Genomic DNA, 24,560 nt, shown 5'->3' on the forward strand with positions numbered 1-24,560 from the left:
CTGGATGAAAATGTCATCCAATTAGCCCTGATGAGATGTCCCATATGCTGAGATGAAACTGATCACATGACCCTTTATGAAAAGTAGGAAATTGGGTTTGGGAACACACCACCACGTTGGGACCCAGGAAGCAATACTATGACATCTTCTATAGAACGGGATTCTCTCAATCAGCTTGAAAAAATAAAAAATAAAGAAAACACGCAAGCTTCAACTCCCTTTACCAGTACATTTCAATGTACTACTGCTTTTCTCTTAAACAGAGAAGCCCTCCTTTGAAGTTCTGTTTCCGCTAACACCAGCTCTGTAAAGGGGATGAAGACAGAGCCGCCCCCAGGCAAGCCAGGAAGCCAGGCTGCCTCTGCTTCCGGTCGGCCAGCGCCCGAGGAAAAGAAGTGTGGTTGAAAACCCTTCCCCTGTCCATCACAACTCCTTCATCTAACGGTTATTTCGGTCATTTCGTGTTGTCTGAAGTTAACGGCAAAGGGAAAAGGTCAGTAGTAGAGTAAAATTAGCATAGTAAATTGGGGGGAGAGAAATCTATTGAATTTAATGCTTTAAAATAGATTATGTTGACTTCATTTTTCATTATGTTATTTAATTCAATTAAAACATATCACTTTCCGTTTACTTTACACCATGATTAGGATTTTCAACCAAATGCCACTTGATCTGATGCAATAAAACTCATCACAAGCAGAGCAGTGGCTGTGAAAGTCAGAATCCACTACACTGTGCCATCACTCACCTGCCAAAACAACGGTCAAAACCATTAAAGATCACCTACTCTGAGCTCAGAGCTAATGATTACTGTTTTATTTTTCCGTAACAATGGCAAACCAAATGAATGCTATTGTTTTGACTCTGCTAAAAGTGGGGAACAAAAAAACACATATGAGCCTGACCAGGTGGTGGTGCAGTGGACAGAGCGTCGGACTGGGATGCCGAGAACCCAGGTTCGAGACCCTGAGGTCGCCAACTTGAGCGCGGGCTCATCTGGTTTGAGCAAAGCCCACCAGCTTGGACCCAAGGTCGCTGGCTTGAGCAAGGGGTTACTCGGTCTGCTGAAGGCCCACAGTCAAGGCATATATGAGAAAGCAATCAATGAACAGCTAAAGTGTCACAATGCGCAATGAAAAACTAATGATTGATGCTTCTCATCTCTCCGTTCCTGTCTGTCTGTCCCTGTCTATCCCTCTCTGTCTCTGTAAAAAATAAATATATATATAACATATATATAAATATATATAATATATATAAAACACATATGAGATATGACACTCCAAGCATTGGAGGGGGGCTCTCTCATGGTAAAGCTGCTATGAATATTCCTGTAGAAGAGTTTTGAGAACACGTATTTTCATCTCTTTTGTGTAAATACCTAGGGGAGGTATCGCCGGTCACAGGGTAGAGCGTAGGGGTAATTTTACGAGGCACTGCTTGACTGATTTCAAAGTGGCCTGTTTTACACAGCCACCAGCAATGTCAAGAACTGAGTGGCCACTTCCTCACCCACATTTAATGGTCAGTCTTTTAGTCATTCCAGGGGGGGGGGCACGTTCCTGCATTTCCCTGATGACCAGTGATGGGGCCAAATACTTTGTGCCTTGGGAAATGCTTGTTAGCCTTGGCCTATTTTTAATTCGTTTCTTTGTTAATTATTGAGCTGCAGGACTTGCTTATGAATTCTGGATATAAACCCTTTCTCAGTTACATGCTTTAAAAATATTTCCTCCCTTTTCATGTTATTATTGCTGTCCTTTTTAAATGCTGATGAAATCAATTGTTTCCCGTCCTGGTTACTCAAGTGTCCACTTTGTTCTCTAGACTCCACATGCTGGATGGAAAGGGGAAGGTTTACGCTACACACCCTCAGAGCCCAAGATCCCAGAGCAGCTCCAAGTACACATAAGGCTAGTTACTCACTCAAATGATACAATATAAGAAATGTCTTCCAAGCACTTACAGATGGAATGTTAAATGTCTGAGATATGCTTCAAAATAGCGCAGGAAAAGGGCACAGTGAGGGGTACGTGCTCGTAATGACTAACACTGCGACACTGATGGGGGGGTTCAATCGCCTAGTCTATCAAATTCTGTCAAGTCTGTATATGTATACGGTACGTCTAAACATGTTCATAACAGAAGTTATGTTTAAAATCTGTTTACAGTGGTAGAGCGTCGGCCTAGCGTGCGGAGGACCCGGGTTCGATTCCCGGCCAGGGCACATAGGAGAAGCGCCCATTTGCTTCTCCACCCCTCCGCCGCGCTTTCCTCTCTGTCTCTCTCTTCCCCTCCCGCAGCCAGGGCTCCATTGGAGCAAAGATGGCCCGGGCGCTGGGCATGGCTCTGTGGCCTCTGCCTCAGGCGCTAGAGTGGCTCTGGTCGCAATATGGCGACGCCCAGGATGGGCAGAGCATCGCCCCCTGGGGGGCAGAGCACCGCCCCTGGTGGGCGTGCCGGGTGGATCCCGGTCGGGCGCATGCGGGAGTCTGTCTGACTGTCTCTCCCTGTTTCCAGCTTCAGAAAAAAGAAAAAGAAAAAAAAAATAAAAAAAAAAAAAAAATAAAATCTGTTTAATGCTAGGTCTAAAATGGTGTAAATTCTACCACTTGGCAGTAACCAAGAAGGAAATCTCACTTTTTGCGACAGCATGGATAGACCTGAAGAGTATGCTCAGTGAAATAAGCCAGTCAGAGAAAGACAAGTACCAAATGATTTCATGTCTATGTGGAATGTAATGAACAAAATGAACAAGCAAAACAGAGAAAGACTCATAGATAGAGAGAAGCTGACAGCTGTCGCGGGTAGGGGGCCTAAGATGGGAGCTGGAGGGACTGTGCCAAAAAGGGAAAAAGAAAACGAACTCCTGGGCACAGACAATGGTGTGGTGACTGCCCAGAGGCAGGGGTGAGGGGAAGTGGACGAGGGTAAGGGGGGATAAGTGCTGACAGATGGACACTTCACTCGGGGTGAGAACACACAACACAGTGTGCAGATGACGTGTTGTGGAATTGTGTACCTGAAAGCTGTTTAATTTTGTTTAACCAGTGTCATCCCAATAAATTCAACAAAAAAAAGGAAAAACATATCAATAAATATATTAGTTAATTAACCTAATGATGTGAATTCTCTTCCTGTCAATGACAAGTCCCATGTCTCACTCATCCATGGCGAGGGCACACTGTGGACCCAGCAGGAGTCACCTTGAGAAATGGCGGGTGTAAAACAGACACACACTAACTTGGGGATGATTCACGTCTGTCTATTCAGAGGAAAGGCTGGAATGACCAATGATGACACCTGACATATATTTTGGGAGACAAAAGAATGACAACCACATGAATATGCAGACGCAAAGGAACGGCACCTTTATTATCATCTATACAATGGCTCCAAAAATTCTGAAACAGGAGGAGGTGTTTCTGCACTTACTTCCCAACTAATTTTTTAATTAATAAACTAATCCAATGTGTCATTGTATCAAGGAAGGACAACATTCGCCACACACACAGAAAGAGCCTGCCATCTGAGAGGAGCTGGGAGCAAACAAGCACTGCCTCCGCCCTCCCCAGGCTCCTCTCCTTTAGGGGCAGTGTGCACAGGAGCTCCAACACGGGCAACAGCTGATGGCCACACGTGTATGTCACATAAACTCAGCTCTACACAGAGATGAGCAAGGGATCATACTTCCAAATAGAACATTTGGCTAACATCACAGAAATATCATTTGAGCTAAACCAGGGGTCAGGAACCTTTTTGGCTGAAAGAGCTATGAAAGCCACATATTTTAAAATGTAATTCCATGAGATTCATACAACGACCCGTATACATTACGCATTATCCAATAAACATTTGGTGTTGTCCAGAGGACTGCTGTGATTGGCTCCAGCCACCCACAACCATGAACATGAGCAGTAGAAAATGAATGGATTGTAATACATGAGAATGTTTTATATTGTTAATGTTATTATCAGGTCTACCGGAAAGTTCTGTCCGTTTCTAACACAACAAGTTTCAACACAAAAGCACGTTTATTTGGCGCATGTGTGCCTCTCTATTTTTATCACTTACTGTATACATACTGATGTAGTAAATTAACTAAAACAAAGTTGATTCACGTTAGTCTTATGTGTGAAGCGATAGTGTACCCATGGCTACTGATAAAGTTCATTTACGCCACTGTATTTTTACAAATTTCAACAAGGAAGAAATGCTACAGAAGCATGTAGAAATTTAGTTAAAGTGTTTGGTGAAAGTATAGTTTCTGATAGGGCATGCAGAAGATGGTTTGAAAAATTCGAAACAGGTGATTTCGACCTTTCTGATAAGCCATGTTCTGGGCAACCAACTTTGATCGATGATGATGTTGTTAAGACCATGTTGGAGCAAGATCCGTTTCTGACAACATCGGAGACCGCAGAAAGGCTTAATTCAGCTCAGCAAACCATTTCGGACCATATTCGGAAGATAGGATTGGTGTGGAAATATTCAAGATGGGTGCCACATGAATTAAGTCAGAAGAATTTGGATGATCGAGTCGTCATATGCACATCTCTGCTTGCTTGGAACAAAATCGAGCCCTTCTTGAACCCAATGATAACTGGGGATGAAAAGTGGATTACCTACGAAAACATCGTAAGGAAAAGGGCATATTGTGAACCCGGAATACCTAGCCCTTCCACCTCTAAACCAAATTTGACTCTGAATAAGAGAATGTCGTGTATATGGCGGGACATTCAAGGACCAATACATTATGATCTTTTAAAACCAAACAAAAAGCTCAATTCGGAGAAGTATTGTCAGCAACTGGATAATTTAAAGACAGCAGTTCAAGAAAAGAGGCCGGCGATGTTCAATAGGAAGAACATCATACTGCATCATGATAATGCCAGGCCACATGCTGCTTTGGGGACTCATCAAAAAGTTGCAGAACTAGGCTGGGAAATTCTGTTGCATCCACCATATTCCCCGGACTTAGCACCCTCCAACTATCACTTGTTTTTGTCCTTACAAAATTTTTTGAAGGGCAAAAAATTCAAAAATGAAGAAGATATCAAACAAGCACTGGTTCAATTTTTCGCATCAAAAGATAAAACATTTTTCAAAAATGGGATATACAAACTGCCCTCACGCTGGCAAGAAATCATTAATAATAATGGCAATTATATTATTTAATAAAGTTTATAGACGGTAAGATAAATTCGTATTTTGTTTTATTCCAAAAACAAACAGAACTTTCCGGTAGACCATATATTTTTTTTTTATTAAAGATTTGTCTGCAAGCCAGATGCAGCCATCAAAAAAGCCATATCTGGCCCTGGCCAGTTGGCTCAGTGGTAGAGCATCAGCCTGGCATGCAGGAGTCCCAGGTTCAATTCCCGGCCAGGGCACATAGGAGAAGCGCCCATCTGCTTCTCCACCCCTCCCCCTCTCCTTCCTCTCTGTCTCTCTCTTCCCCTCCTGCAGCCAAGGCTCCATTGGAGCAAAGTTGGCACGGGTGCTGAAGATGGCTCCATGGCCTCTGCCTCAAGTGCTAGAATGGCTCTGGTCACGACAGAGCGACGCCCCAGATGGGCAGAGCATCGCCCCCTGGTGGGCGTGCCGGGTGGATCCCGGTCTGGCGCATGCAGGAGTCTGTCTGACTGCCTCCCCGTTTCCAACTTCAGAAAAATACAAAAAAAAAAAGAAAAGCCACATCTGGCTTGCGAGCCACAGGTTCCCAACCCCTGAGCTAAACCCTGAGAAAACTGAAACCATTCTTTGAGGGAGTGGGTAGGAACAGAGAAATGCCTCAAGTGGAAGAAAGGGCTCAGCAAAGCCATGAAACACCCACAAGGAGACGTGAGGCTGTCCGCCAAACAGCGGTGGCTATACAGCGCCAGCCTTCTACTGCCCACAGCTCAGCGCAGACACCAGGGATCAGCCAGGGCCACATCACGCAGACTCCGAATCAGAGCTGAACTACAGCCCATGGGCCGCATACGACCCCCTGAGGCCATTTATCCCCCCCCCATCCCGCCACACTTCCGGAAGGGGCACCTCTTTCATTGGTGGTCAGTGAGAGGAGCACTGTATGTGGCAGCCCTCCAACGGTCTAAGGGACAGTGAACTGGCCCCCTGTGTAAAAAATTTGGGGACCCCTGGCTGAGAGCATCCAGCAGCATCCTGAGGAGCAGCAGAAACTTAGCCTGGCTTTAGGAAGATTAATTTCTCAGCATGCATGACCTCTCATAGTCAACAAAGTCCAGGAGCAGAACGTGTGGATTCTAACTGTTTACATTATAAGGCCCAGAACTGGGATGAAGTCAGTAAATAGGAGAGTAGTGATTTAGTATCTTAACATGATCTGCAGGGGACTGAATGGAAATGAGGATGTCTATGCTAATGGAAATTAAAAAGAAAAACCTTCATCAGAAAGGGTGCTAAAACAAGCACCGATGCACCTGGGGGGTCTTCATCAAGGTGGAAATCAAAAGTCACCCGACTGGAACAGCTGAGGGGCTCCTTCTTCTGGAGGCATACTTCATGCACTCACTCAACACCAACCAACAGGACAGGCAGGGGACTCTGCACGCTCCACGCACGGTACCGGCACTCATACCCATGGAGAACCTGTCACAAAGAAAACTTCCTGCTCTAATCGAAACAGCTCTTCCATGGTTTTTTTAAAAGGTAGCAATAAAGAAATCAAAGCACCCTTATACTTTTTAAGAACAATAATAAAACAAACCAATAATAGCCTTCTGATGACACCTGGTGGCCACTTCTCATGGGAAGCTTCCTGCAGCATGTGACAGTATTTCAGGGACTTCATGTCTCTCTCATCCCTTCTCTTTTCTACATTAAGCAAGCTTGAGCCCCCGCTGCCCCACACACACACGCACACGCACACACACTCACTGGTGTGCCGAGGCTGCCCACACAAGAAACCCCCTTATCCCTGCCCCCGCCCCACACCATCCCACCCTTCACCCCTCCTAGAGTCCCCAAAGTAGTGGAACACGCAAGCAGTGTGAAGTCAGCACATGTTGGTGCTGAGCCAGGTGTGCAGCTAGGCAGGTGTGCGCACACAAGCAGGTATAAAAACTCGCAGGGGATTCTGCCCTATCCCTGCAGAGTTCAAAAACGGCTGCAGTGCAGACGTCACTCAGATGCCACAGTAGGGACTCTCTTCCCCTGGAAGGACAAGAGTGGACAGGCAAGACCTCGTATAATCCTATCATGAGCTGTCACAGTGACAGCTGAGTGAGACAGGAATCAAAGCAAATTCTCAAAATCAAAAGAAAGACCTCTTTCCTCATCTACCATTTGCAACTGGGCTTTTTATTGAAACTATATTATGTCTTACCATTACATTACTACCTAATGAATAGAGTGCCACCACATCCACAGAGAGTCCATTTGTGAGAAATGTAACAGTACCTGTCATTACAGAACAGCAAGGAACAATCTCAGGGTAAGAACAGGTGCTGTCCTCTGTGTAAGCCTCCTTGTGCCATTCTTTCCCATGAGAAACATCCATTTGTAACTGAGAGAACAAAGTATCTGAACCTACAAATGAAAACCTCATTTTTCTATGAAAATGAATAAACTTTTCCATGACAAAAGAGCATAATTTAATAGCCTAAACACTATGTTATAGATACACCAGAGGCAGTTTTATCACAATGGATGGGTAACATGATTGTGGTTTCTTCAGGGCATGAACACTCGTGTCCAGGAACACCTGTCCGCGTATGGTCCTGAGGATGGGCTGCAATGCATCCTACGTTGTAAGCTGGTAAATGTGTACATTTCTCTACCCAGGAAAATGCCTGTGGTGGTTTAAAGGGAGCCACAAATTCTCTGAGACTCCCTTTAAAGGGCGGAGCACGCCTCCTCCTTGGTGTGGGCTGGCCTCAGAAACATGAGTGCAAGGGACAGACAGCAGTAAAGTGAGGGTGCCACCCTGGAGACAGAGACCCTATCATGGGGCCACTCTGCTCCCTCCTGCCTCCCTCTATCTGAGGGAAGCCTGTGCCTTGTTGTGATGCAGAGTCCCCTGGGTGGGGACCTCAGCCTCCTACTGAGCACCAGATGGGAACTGGGGGCTTCTGCCAAAGCCACAGGAAGGTCCCTCTGGGAGCAGCTCCTCCAGCCCCAGGCCCAACTTCAGATGACTGCAGCCCCTACTAAATCCTGGTGCAGCCACAGGACAGAGCAGGAGCCTAAACTGCCCAGGTATGCCTACTCCCAAACCCATGAGCCAGACACTGTCAGGTAATAAACGCTTGTTGCTTTAAACCAAGAAGTTTGGGCATAATCTGCTATGCAGCAATAAGTGACTAATACAGTAAGTACATTACTCTGTCCTTCCCACCCTGTGAAGAATAGATGTGCTCAAGTTCACCTCTCCTTTATGTATATCTTACAACTATTTCCTTTCCTATATGCTCCACCTTTATTTTTTTTAACTTACAGTTTACATAGATTCTAGTGTCACCCCGAATGCACCCCCCCTCCCCCGTATTCCCCTCAACATCTCCCCTGCCCTCCTCTCCGCAGCGCCCTTTAACGAGAACCTTTGGTGCCAGCACAACAGTAGTAAGGAGCGCAGGGGGAGGTTCATAAATGCTAAGTGAAGTATCCTGTTTGAAATGCACAGCTAGAGCAGGACTCCCATCAAACTTCTGTAAGATAGCACAACTTTAATAAACCGACACTTAAGATTGATGTCTTCCCCACTACCACAACCAGATCCAATACCGCTTACAATGAAAAACTGATATAATAAAATCAAGAGTTAGTAAAGGGCTAACTAATAAAGAGATGAGGAGGAGTTTTAAATTTAGATTCACATGGAATAAAAGAAATGTCTTCATGTTTCCTGAGGAATCTCCTCATTCTGGCTGAAGACACTTTTATAGGTCCCTGGAATTGTTTAGCAACTGACCTGCCTCAGAGCTAAAAGTAGCCATCAGTTCCCCATCAGTTCCCTTCCAGTGAGGCCAAGAAACGTTGGCAGAGCACAATTCTGCCATTGCTCAAACCTGAAGGGCAGCCCTGCCACAAACACACAGACTGCCAGAGGATAGAGGGCCAAGACAGCACAGCTCCCTCGCCTTCCTCAGCAGGAGACCACAGGACTCACACCTGACCAAGTTTCACCCCCAAGGCATCTTATATGCCACATTTAGCTTAACCCTCAAAAGAACCATCCCCCAGCCAGAGTCCAAAGCCACGTGAAAGACAGGCAGGCTAGGACTCTGTGCTTCCAAGCCCAAATGGTCAAAGCAGGGTCAAACTATCAGATGCAAAAAAAAAAAAAAATTCCCACTCAAAGCAGAAAAGAAGATTGCTTCCATTTCAGGGATACGTGTTCTCTTTCAAACACCCAATTCAATTTTACCTACAAGTTAAAAATTAAAACATTTGCTTAGGACCCTGGCCAGTTGGCTCAGTGGTAGAGCGTTGGCCTGGCGTGCAGAAGTCCTGGGTTCAATTCCCGGCCAGGGCACACAGGAGAAGTGCCCATCTGCTTCTCCACCCCTCCCCTCTCCTTCCTCTCTGTCTCTCTCTTCCCCTCCCGCAGCCGAGGCTCCATTGGAGCAAAGATGGCCCGGGCGCTGGGGATGGCTCCATGACCTCTGCCCCAGGCACTAAAGTGGCTCTGGTCGCGGCAGAGCGACGCCCCGGAGGGGCAGAGCATCGCCCCCTAGTGGGCAGAGCGTCGCCCCTCGTGGGCGTGCCACATGGACCCCAGTCGGGCGCATGCGGGAGTCTGACTGTCTTTCCCCGTTTCCAGCTTCAGAAAAAAAAACCAAAAAAAAGAAACAAAAAAAAAAAGAAAACATTTGCTTAATTCTTACATTAGAGCTAAAATAATCACTAATAAACCATACTAATAGGGATCGAACCATGGTGACCATTCTTCCATTATCAAATATTCAGTGTCAATAGAGCATTGGACTGGGATTCAGAGGACCCAGGTTCGAAACCCCAAGGTAACCGGCTTAAGAGTGTGCTCATCTGGCTTGAGCACAGGCTTATCTGGCTTGAGCGTGAGATCATAGACATGACCCCATGGTTGCTGGCTTGAGCCCAAGGTCGCTGGTTTGAGCAAGGGGTAACTGGCTTGGCTGTAGCCCTCCAGTCAAGGCACACGTAAGAAAAAAATCAATGAACAACTAAGTTGCTACAATGAAGAACTAATGTTTCTTATCTCTCTCCCTTCCTGTCTGTCTGTCCCTATCTGTCCCCTCTCTCTCTTACTGGGGGGAAAAAAATAAATAAATATATATATATATGTATATACATATATATATATATTGATACATATACACACACTTTCTCTCTCTCTCTCTCTCCCACTATTCCAACACTACTGGTGAAAATGTATTAAAAGCAATATAAAATAAGTCATGGCACAAAAATAAACTGTAAACTTAGTTCAGCCTTTTTACTTATTTCTTTTTTTTTTAAATCTTCCTACACATCAAGTACTATTTTCAAAATACATTAAAATGATCCAGTAATAAAATTAATTTTATAACAATCGAATATCTACAACCCCTGACAAATGTACCTTGTATAGTCAGAAAGATTTTACACAAAAAGTTAAGTTAATCTATCTCCTTTCAAAAAGTATTTTTAAAATTAGGGCTTTATATCATTTCCATTTAATTGTTTTAATTATTTCAGAGGAAAAAAAATATTTTATTAGGACAGAAAAACAGGCTAAAAGAGAGGAAGAAGAGTCTATTAGCAGAGAATCGGAAAATTCGATGCCATTAAAAGCAGACACACAGAATCGCTTGTATCTTATGCCATTTGAAAAGGTTGTTTTATTTTCAGTGTAACTAATCACAATGAAACAATCTCTTCCAACTAAAGACATTATAATGAATTTTCTTTACAGCTACAGAGAAATGGGATTTGCTGTTTCACGTCAAATAGAACAGGCTGTAAAAATTCTTCTTATTATTTATTGTAAAATATAATTTCATCTATAAAATCAGTCATGAAATATTAAACTGAAACAACAGAATATATATCCTTTACTTAATTTAGTTTAAACGGTCTAGTCACTAAAAAGGGAGGGAGGGTGAGTACACGTGTAATAGAACCCCTACTGCCTCGTTAAGTGTTTCCATTAGACCCTTGATTTACAAGAATTTATAATGTAGCCATAAAAAGCATTCTATGATAAAAGTTAGTATACTTTTCTTAAATTTGCCTTTCATCTTTTTCAAAAGGCAAGAGAATGAAGCACACAGCATATGAATGCTGAGGAAAGGGAAGAGAGGAGAAAAAAATTAAACATACAGGGGGCCTCAGGTTATGACAGTCTCAACATATGAAGCTTCGAGTTTACGACGCTCAACACCATAAAAATTCTAAAAAATTAAGATGTGTTACAGCTTACGCTGTTAGCACTGTACTTACGGACTACGTGGGCGAACCAGTTTGGTCACGCGAGGCAGAAGAACACGCAATAATGCAGCTTATGAGTGAGAGAGGTGGCGTCCCCCAGGGCACTCACCTACACCATTTTGGATTGTCAAAAGCCAAAGTGTTCCATTTGTGTTGCTTTTTTGGCAACTTTTTGGCACTTATCATGGCTCCTAAATGAAAAAGTCAAGCCCTGGCCGGTTAGCTCAGTGGTAGAGCGTCGGCCTGGCGTGCAGAAGTCTCGGGTTCGATTCCCGGCCAGGGCACACAGGAGAAGCGCCCATCTGCTTCTCCACCCCTCCCCCTCTCCTTCCTCTCTGTCTCTCTCTTCCCCTCCCGCAGTGAGGCTCCATTGGAGCAAAGATGGCCCGGATGCTGGGGATGGCTCCTTGGCCTCTGCCCCAGGCGTCAGAGTGGCTCTGGTCGCAGCAGAGCGACACCCTGGAGGGGCAGAGCATTGCCCCCTGGTGGGCAGAGCGTCGCCCCCTGGTGGGCATGCTGGGTGGATCCCGGTTGGGCGCATGCGGGAGTCTGTCTGTCTCTCCCCGTTTCCAGCTTCAGAAAAATACAAAAAAAAAATTTTTTTTAAAAAGAAAAAGTCAGAGTCTTCAGATGGTAGAGTGCTTCAAAGAAGAGGAAAACCATCATGATGGACGTCAGAGGTACTGGCATCACATGGAGAGGAGTTGTCTGCTGGGCATCTCATTCAGCTGGAGAAGCAGCTGATTGAAGAGGAAGAGACAGAAACGCCAGAATCCAAGAGATTGCCACCAAGGGTTGGCAGGTTTTTCTGTGGTAGAGGATGGGATGGCAAAACTTCAGGCTGAGGATCCCAGCGATGACAGATTCAGTAGGGACTACAGAGCTGTGATGGCTGTACAATGCTATAGGCAGATTTTGGAAGACTTCATCAACCTTCCAGACTAGCCTGGAACAACTCTTCAAGAAGGTAGAGAGGCCCAAAACAGACCCTGTACCCTCTACATCAGCTGCTTCTCGAGCCGAAACACCTGTAGTGCAGGTAGAACCATCTCCAGCATCTCCTGCATGTTCCTTAGGCAATCCTGATTCACCTGACCCCATATCTCCAGCACCTTCTGCAGGTTCTCCTGCCTCTCCAGCTTCCTCTTCCCAATTGGTCCTCCTCTCTCCCACCATGCAACACCCCTTCCAGGGTGCAAGCCAACCAGAGGAATAAAGGTAAGCAACTTTTTTAGTCTCATATTTTGTCATTTTTTCTGCTACTACAGTACAGTGCACTGTACAGTATATTTATGTCCTTTTCCTTTTTCTGTGGCTGAGTTGTGTTTTTATGTTCTAGATCAGGGGTAGTCAACCTTTCTATACCTACCGCCCACTTTTGTATCTCTGTTAGTGGTAAAATTTTCTAACCGCCCATCGGTTCCACAGTAATGGTGATTTATAAAGTAGAGAAGTAACTTTACTTTATAAAATTTATAAAGCAGAGTTACAGCAAGTTAAAGCATATAATAATAATTACTTACCAAGTACTTTATGTCGGATTTTCACTAAGTTTGGCAGAATAAATCTTTATAAAACAACTTACTATAGTTAAATCTATCTTTCTATTTATACTTTGGTTACTCCACTACCACCCACCATTAAAGCTGGAACGCCCACTAGTGGGCGGTAGGGACCAGGTTGACTACCACTGTTCTAGATTATTATTTTACAATTGTGTTGGGATAGGTAAGTGACTTAGGCGAGGGTGTGTTTCGACTTACACCAAAATTCGGGTTACGTCACTGTCATAGAAACAGAACTGTGTCAAATCACCCAGGCACACCTCTGGCTCATGAGACCTCATACCAACCTCAAGAATGGAGGGCCTTGTCATGGCCAAGTAGCTCAACTGATTAGAGCTTTGTCCCAATATGCCCAGATTGCAGGTCTGATGCCCAGTCAGGGTGCATACAAGCATCAACCTATAAATGCATCAATGAGTAGAACAACTAATTGGTTTCTCTCTCTCTTTCCCTTCCTTTCTCTCTAAAATCAATAAATTAAAAAACAAAAACACCAAAAAGCACAAAAACAACAACAAAAAATAAAGAATGGAGGGTCCCAGCAGGGTAGTTCAGTTGGTAAGAGCGTCATCCCAGTACATCAAGGTTGCGTGTTCGATCCCCATCTGGGCACATACAAGAATCAACCAATGAATGCAAAAATAAGTGGAACAACAAATTAATGTTTCTGTCTCTCTCCCCCTCAAATCAAATGTAAAAAAAAAAAAAAAAAAAAAAAAAAAAACTTTAAAAAAGTGGAGGGAGCCTGACTGGTGGTGGCACAGTAAATAGAGGGTTGACCTGGGACACTGAGGTCCCAGGTTCAAAACCCTGAGGTTGCCGGCTTGCGCATAGGATCACAAACAATATCCCAAGTTCATAGGCTTGAACCCAAATGTCACTGTTTTGAAGGTCAAGGTTGCTGACTTGAGCCCAGGGTCACTGACTTGAGCAAGGAGTCACTAGCTCAGCTTGAGCCCCCTGGTCAAGGCACATATAAGAAGCAATCAATGAACAACTAAAGTGATGCAACTAGGAGTTGATGATTCTCATCTCTCTCCCTTCCTGTCCCTCCTTCTTGCAAATAAAAAAGGAGGCTGAAGAGACAGTAAGACTGCTCCCAGACTGAACCCTGAGATGGCAGGGAAAATGCTATTAGGGCATTTTAAGGTCAACTGACAACAAGTACTATGATGGTTAATTTTATGTGTCAATTTGACTGGGTTAAAGCCTGTCCAGATAGCTGGTAAAACATTACTGGGTGTGTCTGTAGGGTGTTTCTGGAAGGGATAAGTATTTGAATTGGTAGACTCAGTCAAGAAGATTGCCCTCCCCATCCTTAATCTGTTGAGGGCCCTGGAACAGAACAAAAAAGTGAGAAAGAGAAGCATCAACTCACTATATTTCACTTAGTTGTTCCACTTAGTTGTGTACTTGTTGATTACTTCTCTTATAGGTTCTGACCAGGAGTCGAACCTGCAACCTCTAGCATGCTGGGTACATGCTTTACCCACTGAACCACGCAGCCGGGGCCAAAGATTCTTAACAAAAACCGTTTGCTCTCACTTTTTGAAAGACTATAATTTCTACTACCTCTCCTTGAATGATCTAAATATCCAGATCTATTTTTAAAAGTACATTCATTACTACCTTTGTTTAATTCTAATGGCTTTATAATTAGATGCACTCTTATAACTGTGACTCCTCATTCTATAACTGAATCAATAATTATGTATCAAGCTCTGATCCATCCCTCACAATCAGCAGAAATTACACGTGAATTGTACACTACAAAAGAAGTGGTTTATTGCCTGTCCTGGGTTTAAAACACAACTTCCACTATAGTCAGTGACAGTCATGCTGGGCTTTGGTTACACTGGAAGATTATACTAGAATTACTCTAACTAGGTCAAACAATGTCTTTTCCCTACTGGGCTTCTTATTACCTTACTTATTTTTATTTAAAGCTATTTGGGTGTTTTTAATGTTAGAAAAAAGCATGGCATATAAAAGAGAGAAGTATAACCATCAAACCCATGGAAAAGCACCCAGAATTAAGGCAAATTGCTCAGCTTTACAAACGCAGCAGACACTGGAGAGCTGCAACACTTACAATCTGTGTGAAGAAGCCCACACTTCCCAGCTGCCCACGGGGGCTCCAACCAGCATTCCCAGTGTCTGACATTCAGAACCCTGCTCTGCAAGAACTCTCCCAGTCACCATCTTCCCAGTCAGGGCTGACTCTAGCCCTCAGTGAGGCATGTGCAGAATCCATTCGGCTTCCCTTCTGCAGAATATTTAACTCCAGTTTAGGAATATAAGACAATTCATCCATTCTCCTGTGATGGACACTGCTTCCAGCTTTTTCCCTTTAACAAACTGTGCAACTTTGAGCATTCTTGTATAAGTCTCTGGGCAGTCATGTGCAGAAAATTCTCCAGGCAGTGAGTGGTGTGCCAATTTTAGCATGCATCAAATCACCTGCACAGCTTGTTGAGACTGAAAGCTGTCACATCCCCAAAGTTTTCCATTCCGTTGGTCTGGGGTGGGAACCAAAAATCTGCATTCCTAACAGGTTCCCTTAAAATGCTGGAAATACCATTTAGAAGCACTGCTCTAGGATAAAGACTTAGGGGTGGGATCACTGGGTCAAAGAGCACATGCATCTTTAACTTCACTAGGTAATTCCAAAGTTACTGTACCATTTTACACCCCCCACCTGCTGTGTAAGCATTGCAACTGTTACATACTTTCCAAGCATAGTCTTTCAAGCATATATTTACATTGTTGCCAAGCTAATGTGTACAGAAACTATATACTATTTTGATCTTAATTTACGTTTCCCTAATTAATGATGCTGAGAATCCTTGCATTCAGGTTTCCTCTTGTGTGATATGCCTACTTGGGTCATTTGCCCATTTCTGTTGTTCTTATTGATTTGTTAGTCACCCTCTTGGATACTATTATCGGTAATATGTCCTGAAAATACCAAATTCTCACTTGTGAATTGTCTGTTCACTTTCCTGGTTTTATTTAATAAACACAAATGGCCAATATTGTTGTCAAATTTACCAATCTTTTTTTTTTTTAGATTCTATTTATTGCTTTGAGGTACAATGAGAATGAGAGAGAGAGAGAGAGAAAGAGAGAGAGAGTAAGAGAGAGAGAGAGATGGGAGGAAGAGCAACAAGCATCAGCTCATAGTAGTTGCTTCTCATATGTACCTTGACTAGACAAAACCAGGGTTTTGAACCGGCAACCTCAGCATTCCAGGTGGACGCTTATCCACTGCGCCACCACGGGTGGGAGAACCAATCTTTTCCTTTATGGTTTGTACCTTCTGTGACTGGTTTAAATACCTCTTCCCTGCATCAGTCAGACAACTACTGTCCTACATTGTCTTCCACAAGTTTCATTTTGCCTTCCATATTCAAGCCTTTAATTGATTACTTTTGCAGCTGATATTTTGTGAATTATGTAGTTGATTCTGTGAATAATGTGAATTAGAAATGTATCCTGTTCTCAAAAAGGTTCCTGTTTGTTAACGGCCACAGATATCACCATTGGTAAGGAGGATACAAATAGAGCTCCAATGAAATACTGAGTAGGTGTTAACCACAGCACTGTCTGTTCTGCTCTCTCTCTGAGGCAAACACAACAATGGAAAATTTGGAAGGGTATTAGCAAATTAGTCAGCCCACAATCCCCACTCTGGGAGTATTCCTTGGGAACATACAACAACAAAAACCCACAATTTAATCTTATTCAAAAAAAATAAATAAGCTCAGCGTTGAGGAAAGCGGGGGTAGATGGGCAGCCTCAACAGTACTGGTTGAGCTATAATCTCTACAACATTCTAGAGAGTGATTTTGTAGTATCTGTAACAGAAGCCTTAAACTATGTATCTTCTTTGAGCTACAGTGACTTTTCACAGAATGTATCTTAAGGAAATAGCTGGACAAAATTTCAGGATATTCACCGGGGACGTCTTGATAACAGAAACCACGGGAAACAACCTACTAGCCCACGATGCAGGGGGGTGTAGGGGAAGCTGCGTGTGCAGACGACCACACTCAGTGCCCTGCAGATCACATAGCAGGCACACTGTGGGAGGATGTGCACAATACTCAGGGAGCTTACAAAGGCAGGTAACAAAATACACATCAAACACGCATTTATTCACAAATATTTATTGAGTGCCTATGTGTGCCAGGTACCAAGCAAGGCACTGGTAAACAAAATCAGATCGGCCCCCTGCCTCTAAGGAGCTTACAAGCTTTAAAGGGACACAGACCAGATAAATGTCTTCCAGTTTACTCCGGTGGGGATAGTAACAGCACCACCTTTGAAAAGTGAGACAGTCTGTATGAGTATGCATGTAATGATCCCACATTTCATCAGCACAGCCCACAGAGAGAACACATCTGCTCCATGGACTAGTGAGTAAGTAAGCAAGTCCTCATGCGACTGCCTTGTGAGGAACTAAACAGGATTCATCTCTATAAAATGCTCTGGGTAGAGATTAAAGAAATTCACAGTTATGAAAAACCATACACTGGCAGGCAGGTGTGAGACAGATCACACAACAGCAGCAAAAGCACTGGGGCAAATAGCGCCCACTGCTGCCAGCTCAGAACCAACACTGACCAACTTCAAGTCCAAGTTCCTGAGCAAATACCTGCTCCTCCACTGCCCACTTCTCTACCCTCCCCTCCTCCGTGTGGGTGTGATGAACAACACTGAGGCCTCCCCAAATACAAAACAGTTCACAGTTAATGTCAGCTTCAGGGGACTCTGACATCATGTTGTCGTTTTTTAAACTCCTGCCCCAAAATCAGCCGAGTTATGAGGCACATTAATTATAACAGGAAAAATTTCTCGTTCTGAGTACAGAGGTATCAGATACCGCTTCAACCAGGGGACCAAGGTGAGGATTCACCAAGTCAATGCAGAGGCAAGCACAGCATCACTACCGTGGTGTGCTGGCCAAAAATGCTTACCCCTCAGTTTAATCAAGAAGGCAATCAGACAGATCCAGACCAAGGGACATTCTACAAAACTGACCAGGATTCTTCAAAAGGTCATAAAAGGTTTAAAAAAAAATCTGATAGGAACTGTCACGACTGAAAGACACTAGTGAGACAGGAGAACTAAATGCAATGCAGGACACTGGGCTTGGCTCCTGGGCCAGAAAAAAAGGACACCAGCAGCAGAACTTGAATAAAGACTTTATTTTTTTTAATAACCTTTATTTTTATTTATTGATTTTAGCAATGAGAGAGAAAGGGAGAAAGAGATACAGGAACATAGATCTGCTCCTGTTTGTGCCCTGACCAGGGATCAAACCGGCAATCTCTGTGCATGGATGACGCTCTAACCAACTGAGCCATCTGGACAGGGTGAATAAAAACTAGATTGATTGGGTCAACTCTCTGGGTTCAATGACTGCACCATGAAAACAGAAGATGGTAAGAAAGGGGGGCTGGTAGAAAGGTGTATACCAATTTCCTCGACTATTTTTGCAACGTTTTAGATTCTAAAATTATTTCAAAGTAGAAAGTTTATAAAAATCACTTTGGATGAATAATAAAAAGTTATAGGATACCACTCATTCACTCAACATAAAAATACACTATCTCCTTGTAATTGTACTAAAAAAAAAAAAAATCCCAACAATTACAACTAAGGATTAGGTTTGAATAAACTGTCATTATTCAATAAAATCCTGCAGTTGGAATAATCTAGGAGCAAAGTGCCTTTCCTAGGACAGTGCAATGTCTCCAGATAAACTACCTTCTTTCTCCCCTTACTCATTTTTAATTGAATTCAATTTACATTTCTTTGTACCTGCTATGGGCATGTAACTGTAGTAGGGCCTCAGAGATTTTGAGACCTAAGAAAGGGTCATTTTAGGGTACAAGTAAAAGAGAAATACATCAAGTAGCAAAACTGGAAGCTATTTTTCACTGCTATACAATCTAGCAATCAACCTGGACACCCTTTCCACTGTCAGTGTTTGTAAGACTGAGGGCCCTCATAGCTCAGTGTCCCCTTCAACTGTAACATGTTTCTGACTTCTAGAATTATCTCCAAAACTTATCCTTAAAAATGTCAAAATGAATCTCTCGGAAAAATACTCATACTCTATTTCTAGTCTTTTTTTTTTCATCTAATCATTTTGATGTTGGTGTACTACTGTTTGTAACCCAAATTTTTTTTTTTTTTCTTCATTTTTCTGAAGCTGGAAACAGGGAGAGACAGTCAGACAGACTCCTGCATGCGCCCGACCGGGATCCACCCGGCACGCCCACCAGGGGCGACGCTCTACCCACCAGGGGGCGATGCTCTGCCCATCCTGGGCGTCGCCATGTTGCGACCAGAGCCACTCTAGCGCCTGAGGCAGAGGCCACAGAGCCATCCCCAGCGCCCGGGCCATCTTTGCTCCAGTGGAGCCTCGGCTTCGGGAGGGGAAGAGAGAGGCAGAGAGGAAAGCGCGGCGGAGGGGTGGAGAAGCAAATGGGCGCTTCTCCTGTGTGCCCTGGCCGGGAATCGAACCCGGGTCCTCCACACGCTAGGCCGACGCTCTACCGCTGAGCCAACCGGCCAGGGCTGTAACCCAAAATTTTAAAACATGATTCTCTGACTACCATGAAAAGGTTAGGTTGGCATAAACCCATGGAGGCTAACTTACTCTCCTCTTATAAGAGATCAAAAGCAGTATCGTGTAAGGCCACATTTCTCCAAGAAACGTCATCTCAGAGCCAGTGGCTTCAACAGAACCCAGGAACTTGTCGGAAATGCAGATTCTCAGTCCCAGCCCAGACCTGCTGAAGGAGCCTCTGTGGAGGCCCAGCATGTTTCCACAAGCCCCCAAGAGAACCAACCCCCCCCCAAGGGAACCCTGCTGCACCTCAAGTGGAAGAGCCACTGGGCAAAGAGCAGAAAGGCCAGCCTGCAAACCGGGGAGCCCGACTCTAATCATTGCTCTACCACTAATCTCTGCGATGAATTCATCACTTCGCTTTGGTGGGGCTCAGCCTTCCTTCCTATCAGATAACGAGGGGTCTGGAATGACCCGTGCCAGTCCTCACATCCTCACTGATACCTCTGCGAGGCCACGCATTCCTATGAGGCCTGAAATCACCGTGTCACCACATATTTCCTTCATCCAAATGAACCGAAATGTCTTCACCCCTTGGTCTCCGAGTCATACTTAACATATTGAAAATAATTTATTTAAAATAAAAGTGTTTGCTTTAATAAAAGCCATACAAACACTAATTTTAGTGTCTTAGATTGAAGTCATAAACCCCAAAGTAACATAGTTGGGGGCGGGAAAGTAGATAAGGTCATGAAGGCTGGCTCCCAAATGTGGGATCAGTATCCTTCTAAGAGGAAGACAAACCAAAGTTCTCTCTTGCTCTCTGCCACGAGAAGGCACAGCAAAAAGATGGTCATCTGCAAGCCAGGAAGGGCCCTCACCAGGATCCTGCACCTGATCTTGTAATTCTCAGCCTCCAGAACTGTGAGAAAGAAATGTCTGTGTTGCAGCCACCTGGGCTATGGTTTCTTGTTACAGTAGCCCAAGCTGACTAGGACACTCACTCCAATGTCTCCGGTTGTGTGGGAATTTAACACTGATTACAGTTCAGAACTGTACCATGTAGCCAGCCACAAAAAGTACTTAACAAAAATAAGAAAAATAAATAATTTAAAACTGTATAGCTCTAGAAATTCCCATTACTGAATAAGAAACACAGTTTCATTTAATCTCCTATTCACAGATTTATATACAGGGATTGTTCTCACAATCCGGGATATGGGCAAAACCAATCTCCGAGGAGTGGAGGCAATCACATCAGAAGAGTCTGCTTTATAAATGTTAGAGAGCTCTCCCCTAATAAAACCTAATAAAGATGACTTTTGCAAGAAATATCCCATAAAGCAGTGACTACCCACTAACCCTTGAGCCCTCCCTCAAATAAACCAACTCTCCCCCCTCCCAGGCAGTCAGACGCCCTGTCCTCTGTGCTCCAGGCCCCCCTGTGCAGCCCTTTCCCAGGGGCATCACAAGTGTTTATGTAGCTGTGTCCTCACCCAGGCCTGGCAGTCCCCTAGTGCAGTAGTTTCCTCTCCCCAGCACCCAGAATGGTGTCTGGCATAAAGCAGGAACCAATATTTGTTGAAGTGGAGTCACTCTACTGAATACCAGTGAAACTTTTTGTCCTATCTCACAGCTTTTCTGTAAATATTAAATTATCCCCCTCCCAAAAAAAGAAGTTTTTAAAGGCACCAGTAGCAATAGTTGACGGCAACAATCACGGTTGCCTTACCTGTCCTTCAGGAAGATATTAGCTACAAGAGAGCCCTGCGAGGTGTTTTCAGACATGCCAGCAGGAGCCTGTAATTTCACGTGTAGCAAACTTGAAAAAGAATGAATAAGGAACATCTCAGGTTTGCATCCTGATGTTCATTTTGGTCCAGTTATTCCAACTGGTTCTTATTTGGCAAAAAAAAAAAAGGGGGGGGGGTAGTAATTCCTACAAGGACGCTGTGCCAAATGAAACAGACCTGGTACATGTCAGATGGGTTCTCCTACGATGTTCTTAATTCCACAGAGGTGAGTGCCTTTCTCTCTAAACAGTGTTGCCGCTGGCCCCGCACCTCGCCGCTGAGCAGGTGCACACGGCGCCCAGGTGCACGCCGAGACCAGGTGCACGGGTGACCAGGTGCACAGGCGTGGGCTGTAAAATCACACCCAGATCCATCACCATCAGGGCTGCGTTGACCCACAGACAAGAGAAACCCTACACGTGTGCGCAACTGACGCCCGCGCCGCCGCCACGTTCTGCTCCGAGAGGACAGGACACTGCCTGCCCAGTGAGACGCCCAGGCCAGTCAACGCCCCGCGCGGCCGGCAGGGGTCGGCGCTCCGGGCGCGCACGGGGCAGAGCGGCGGGGAGCGGAGCGGCGGCCAAGGCGGCCTAGGCGGCGTGCGTCCCCCCCCGGGGTCCGGGCCGGGGTCCCTGACAGAAGGAGGCCGAGCGGCCGCCGCGCTGTCCGGGCGGCCGGGACACCGAGGGAGCGGACGGGCGGGCGGACGGTAAGCAACGCCCCGAGCCGCCTCGGCGCTGACAGCCCAGCGCCGCGGGGAGCCGAGGCCCGGCGGCGGGGCGGGGACGGGGACGAAGGCAGCCGGGCGGCGGCGTGGCCCGCGGGCGTGTGAGCGGCGAGTCTGGGCGGCGTCGGGAGGGACCGGCGAGCGGGAGGGGCGGAGGCGGGGGAAGAGGGAGGAGGAAGAGCGAAGGGCCCTGGCGGGGCTCCCGCCCTGCAGCCGCCGGCGCCCCGGCCCCCAAGCCACCGCCCCCAGGCCCCGCGTTGACGCTGGACGGTCTCCGCCTCCAAACCCCCCGCCCCGGCCAGACAGTAACTTACCTGTTTGCCGACAGGATCGCTCCTGCTCGCCCCTACGACTGACTCCTCCGGCTCACCGTCTTCCCTTTGGGAGGAAAGGGCGGGACTTCCTGCCTTTCTGTTGAGCGAGTTCCGGCGGCTCCCAGGACGACTCCGTCGTGGGCCGATCGCCGGAGACTACGACAAAAAAAACAAAAAAAAAACCCAGCATCTCGAGATTGGCTTTAGTAAAACCCACGTCGAGTTCCCTTTTCTTCCCTCGGGTGGCGAACGGACCCCTGTCTCGTTTTGTTATCGGTCCATCAACTCTTGCCGGAAGTCACTCGGAGATGGAGCCGGAAGTCCCGCTCCGAGAGGGAAACGGAAAGCCGAAGGAGTCAATCTGAAGACGGGCAGGCGGTCGTAGGGCTGGCCGGCTGGCGGCGTCTGACCTGAAGGGCCACCAGGAACTACCGAGGTTCCCCGAGCGGGTTTCTCCCGGGCGGCCGCGCCGCTTCCGCCTCTCCTGTGTCTCCTCACTCCACCCCGTAGCCCGCCCGGCCGCCATGAAGAACACTGAGGGCCACTCGGGGAGGAACGGACGAGCACCGGGCGGTGCAGGGCCGCTGCGGCCAGTGGGGGCGGACGGCCGCTGCCCTGGGCCCGGCCCCGGCCCAGGTGGTACCTGGCGCCTGGGAGGCCTGCGTGCAGAGAGGCCCGCGCTCGTGCCGCCGAGCCAGGCGCGTGCGCACCCGCGGATGGAGCGGGACCCTCTCCTGTGACACTGCGCCGGGGTCCCCGCCGTCCCCCGCGCAGGGAACCGGACTCGGCGGCGGTGCCGCGGGGCGAGGAGAGCCGGAGACGCCCGGGGTGATGGAACACGGTCTTGCGGGGACTGTGTGTGAATGTGAACGGCTCAGAGATGGCCGAGGAAGATACAAGGCATGGCCGGGCTCAGGGGGCGCAGCCCCTCGCCCCTTGGGCAGGACTTCCCGCGGAGCTCCGGACCTTGGGAGGAGGAGGACCGCGCGCTGGAAGAGAGCGACGATAACGACACCGCATCGAGGAAGGGACGGGGTCTCCCCCGGGGGGCCACTTATGACGAGTATTATTAGTGAGTGCATCGTGTGTAGGCCCAGGGGCATCTGTTCCATGATCAAGAAGGTATTTAGGAAGATCAGGGAATAATGGGATTCCGAAGGCATGCCTTAGGAGAGTCGTGGTAGGCCTTCTACCCTCCTGGTCCCTTCAAGGCCAGTTTCAGCTCCCATGCTATTTAAGTTAGAATAGGGAGTGAGGAGAGAGAACTTTGTCGACCTTCCCTGATGGAATTTTGGTGATCGTCCACGTTGGATTCTCAGGTCATCCAGAGTGGGAAATGGCAACTGAGGAACTTCAGCCTTCCCACAATCACACAGCTGGTAAAAGTGGGACTTGGCTGTGAATTCCACAGTCAGCCTTTCTCTCTACCATGCTGACTCAGGAATAGTCCACTGAAAGTTGTAGACAGACATGGATAACAGGGGTCTCAGAACAGGTGCCCAGCTTGTCAATGTTGTATTTATTTTATTAACCAACATTTATTAGGTGCCTATTGAATAAAAGATAAAATCTTTAAAAGATAAAACTAGATTTTGTCTTCAGATGTTTCCCTGAAATTTACTTGAAAATGTAGTGCTTATTAATACAGTCTTTTAATATCTAATTCAACAGTTAGTTTTGTATGACAAGGTGATCTATCAATTTCTACCCAACAATAGTAACTAACACAACTCTCCATATGGATTAGACATTCCCTTGGTCTCCAGGTGATGAATCTTGCAACCTTTCTCACCTTGGGTGTTTAGTTAACATTTCATTGTTTGAGCAGTGAAATAAAATCTGAGTTTAATTATATGTTCCTTCATTTCATTATTGTGCTGAGACAGGACCATTTATATCATAATGTGACCTTTAAGGAATGCACTTTAACCTCATTTTCCTTGTATGTAAAAAGAGTCATTTAGGGTAGGATTCCCTTCTCTTCAAATTCCATTAATAGAAGTTTAAAATTTCTGAATCATAGTACATAATTGGGTCTAATACTATCACTCTTATTAAAGGACTTTCCATTTAGAAAATACTAATAGCTATTTCATGCAGTGCTCTTAGAATAACCCAAGAATAGAGGAACATTTTGATAATGTTTTGTGTCATTAGGAAATTTCA

At 45.8% G+C, this 24,560-nt stretch overlaps 1 protein-coding gene and 1 long non-coding RNA gene across 3 annotated transcripts in view; one reads left to right on the top strand and one right to left on the bottom strand.

Moving 5' to 3' along the window:
- Positions 1-22,500, bottom strand: part of ZNF407 (zinc finger protein 407) — a 413,239-nt gene extending 390,739 nt beyond the window's left edge. Inside the window, exon 1 of one of the 2 annotated variants that reach the window (XM_066247609.1) lies at positions 22,395-22,500. The gene's annotated coding sequence lies outside the window, so the exon portion shown is untranslated. Of the gene's footprint in view, positions 1-21,530; positions 21,603-22,394 lie in introns of those variants that run through there. The other variant, XM_066247611.1, reaches the window with a different exon arrangement.
- On the top strand, positions 21,923-23,979 carry LOC136315747 (uncharacterized). Its single transcript, XR_010727560.1, has 2 exons — positions 21,923-22,062; positions 22,409-23,979. It is a non-coding gene; the product is annotated as an uncharacterized lncRNA (long non-coding RNA).
- The last annotated feature ends 581 nt before the right edge of the window (positions 23,980-24,560 follow it).

This window comes from Saccopteryx bilineata, chromosome 11, assembly GCF_036850765.1.
Source record: "Saccopteryx bilineata isolate mSacBil1 chromosome 11, mSacBil1_pri_phased_curated, whole genome shotgun sequence".
NCBI lineage: Eukaryota > Metazoa > Chordata > Mammalia > Chiroptera > Emballonuridae > Saccopteryx > Saccopteryx bilineata.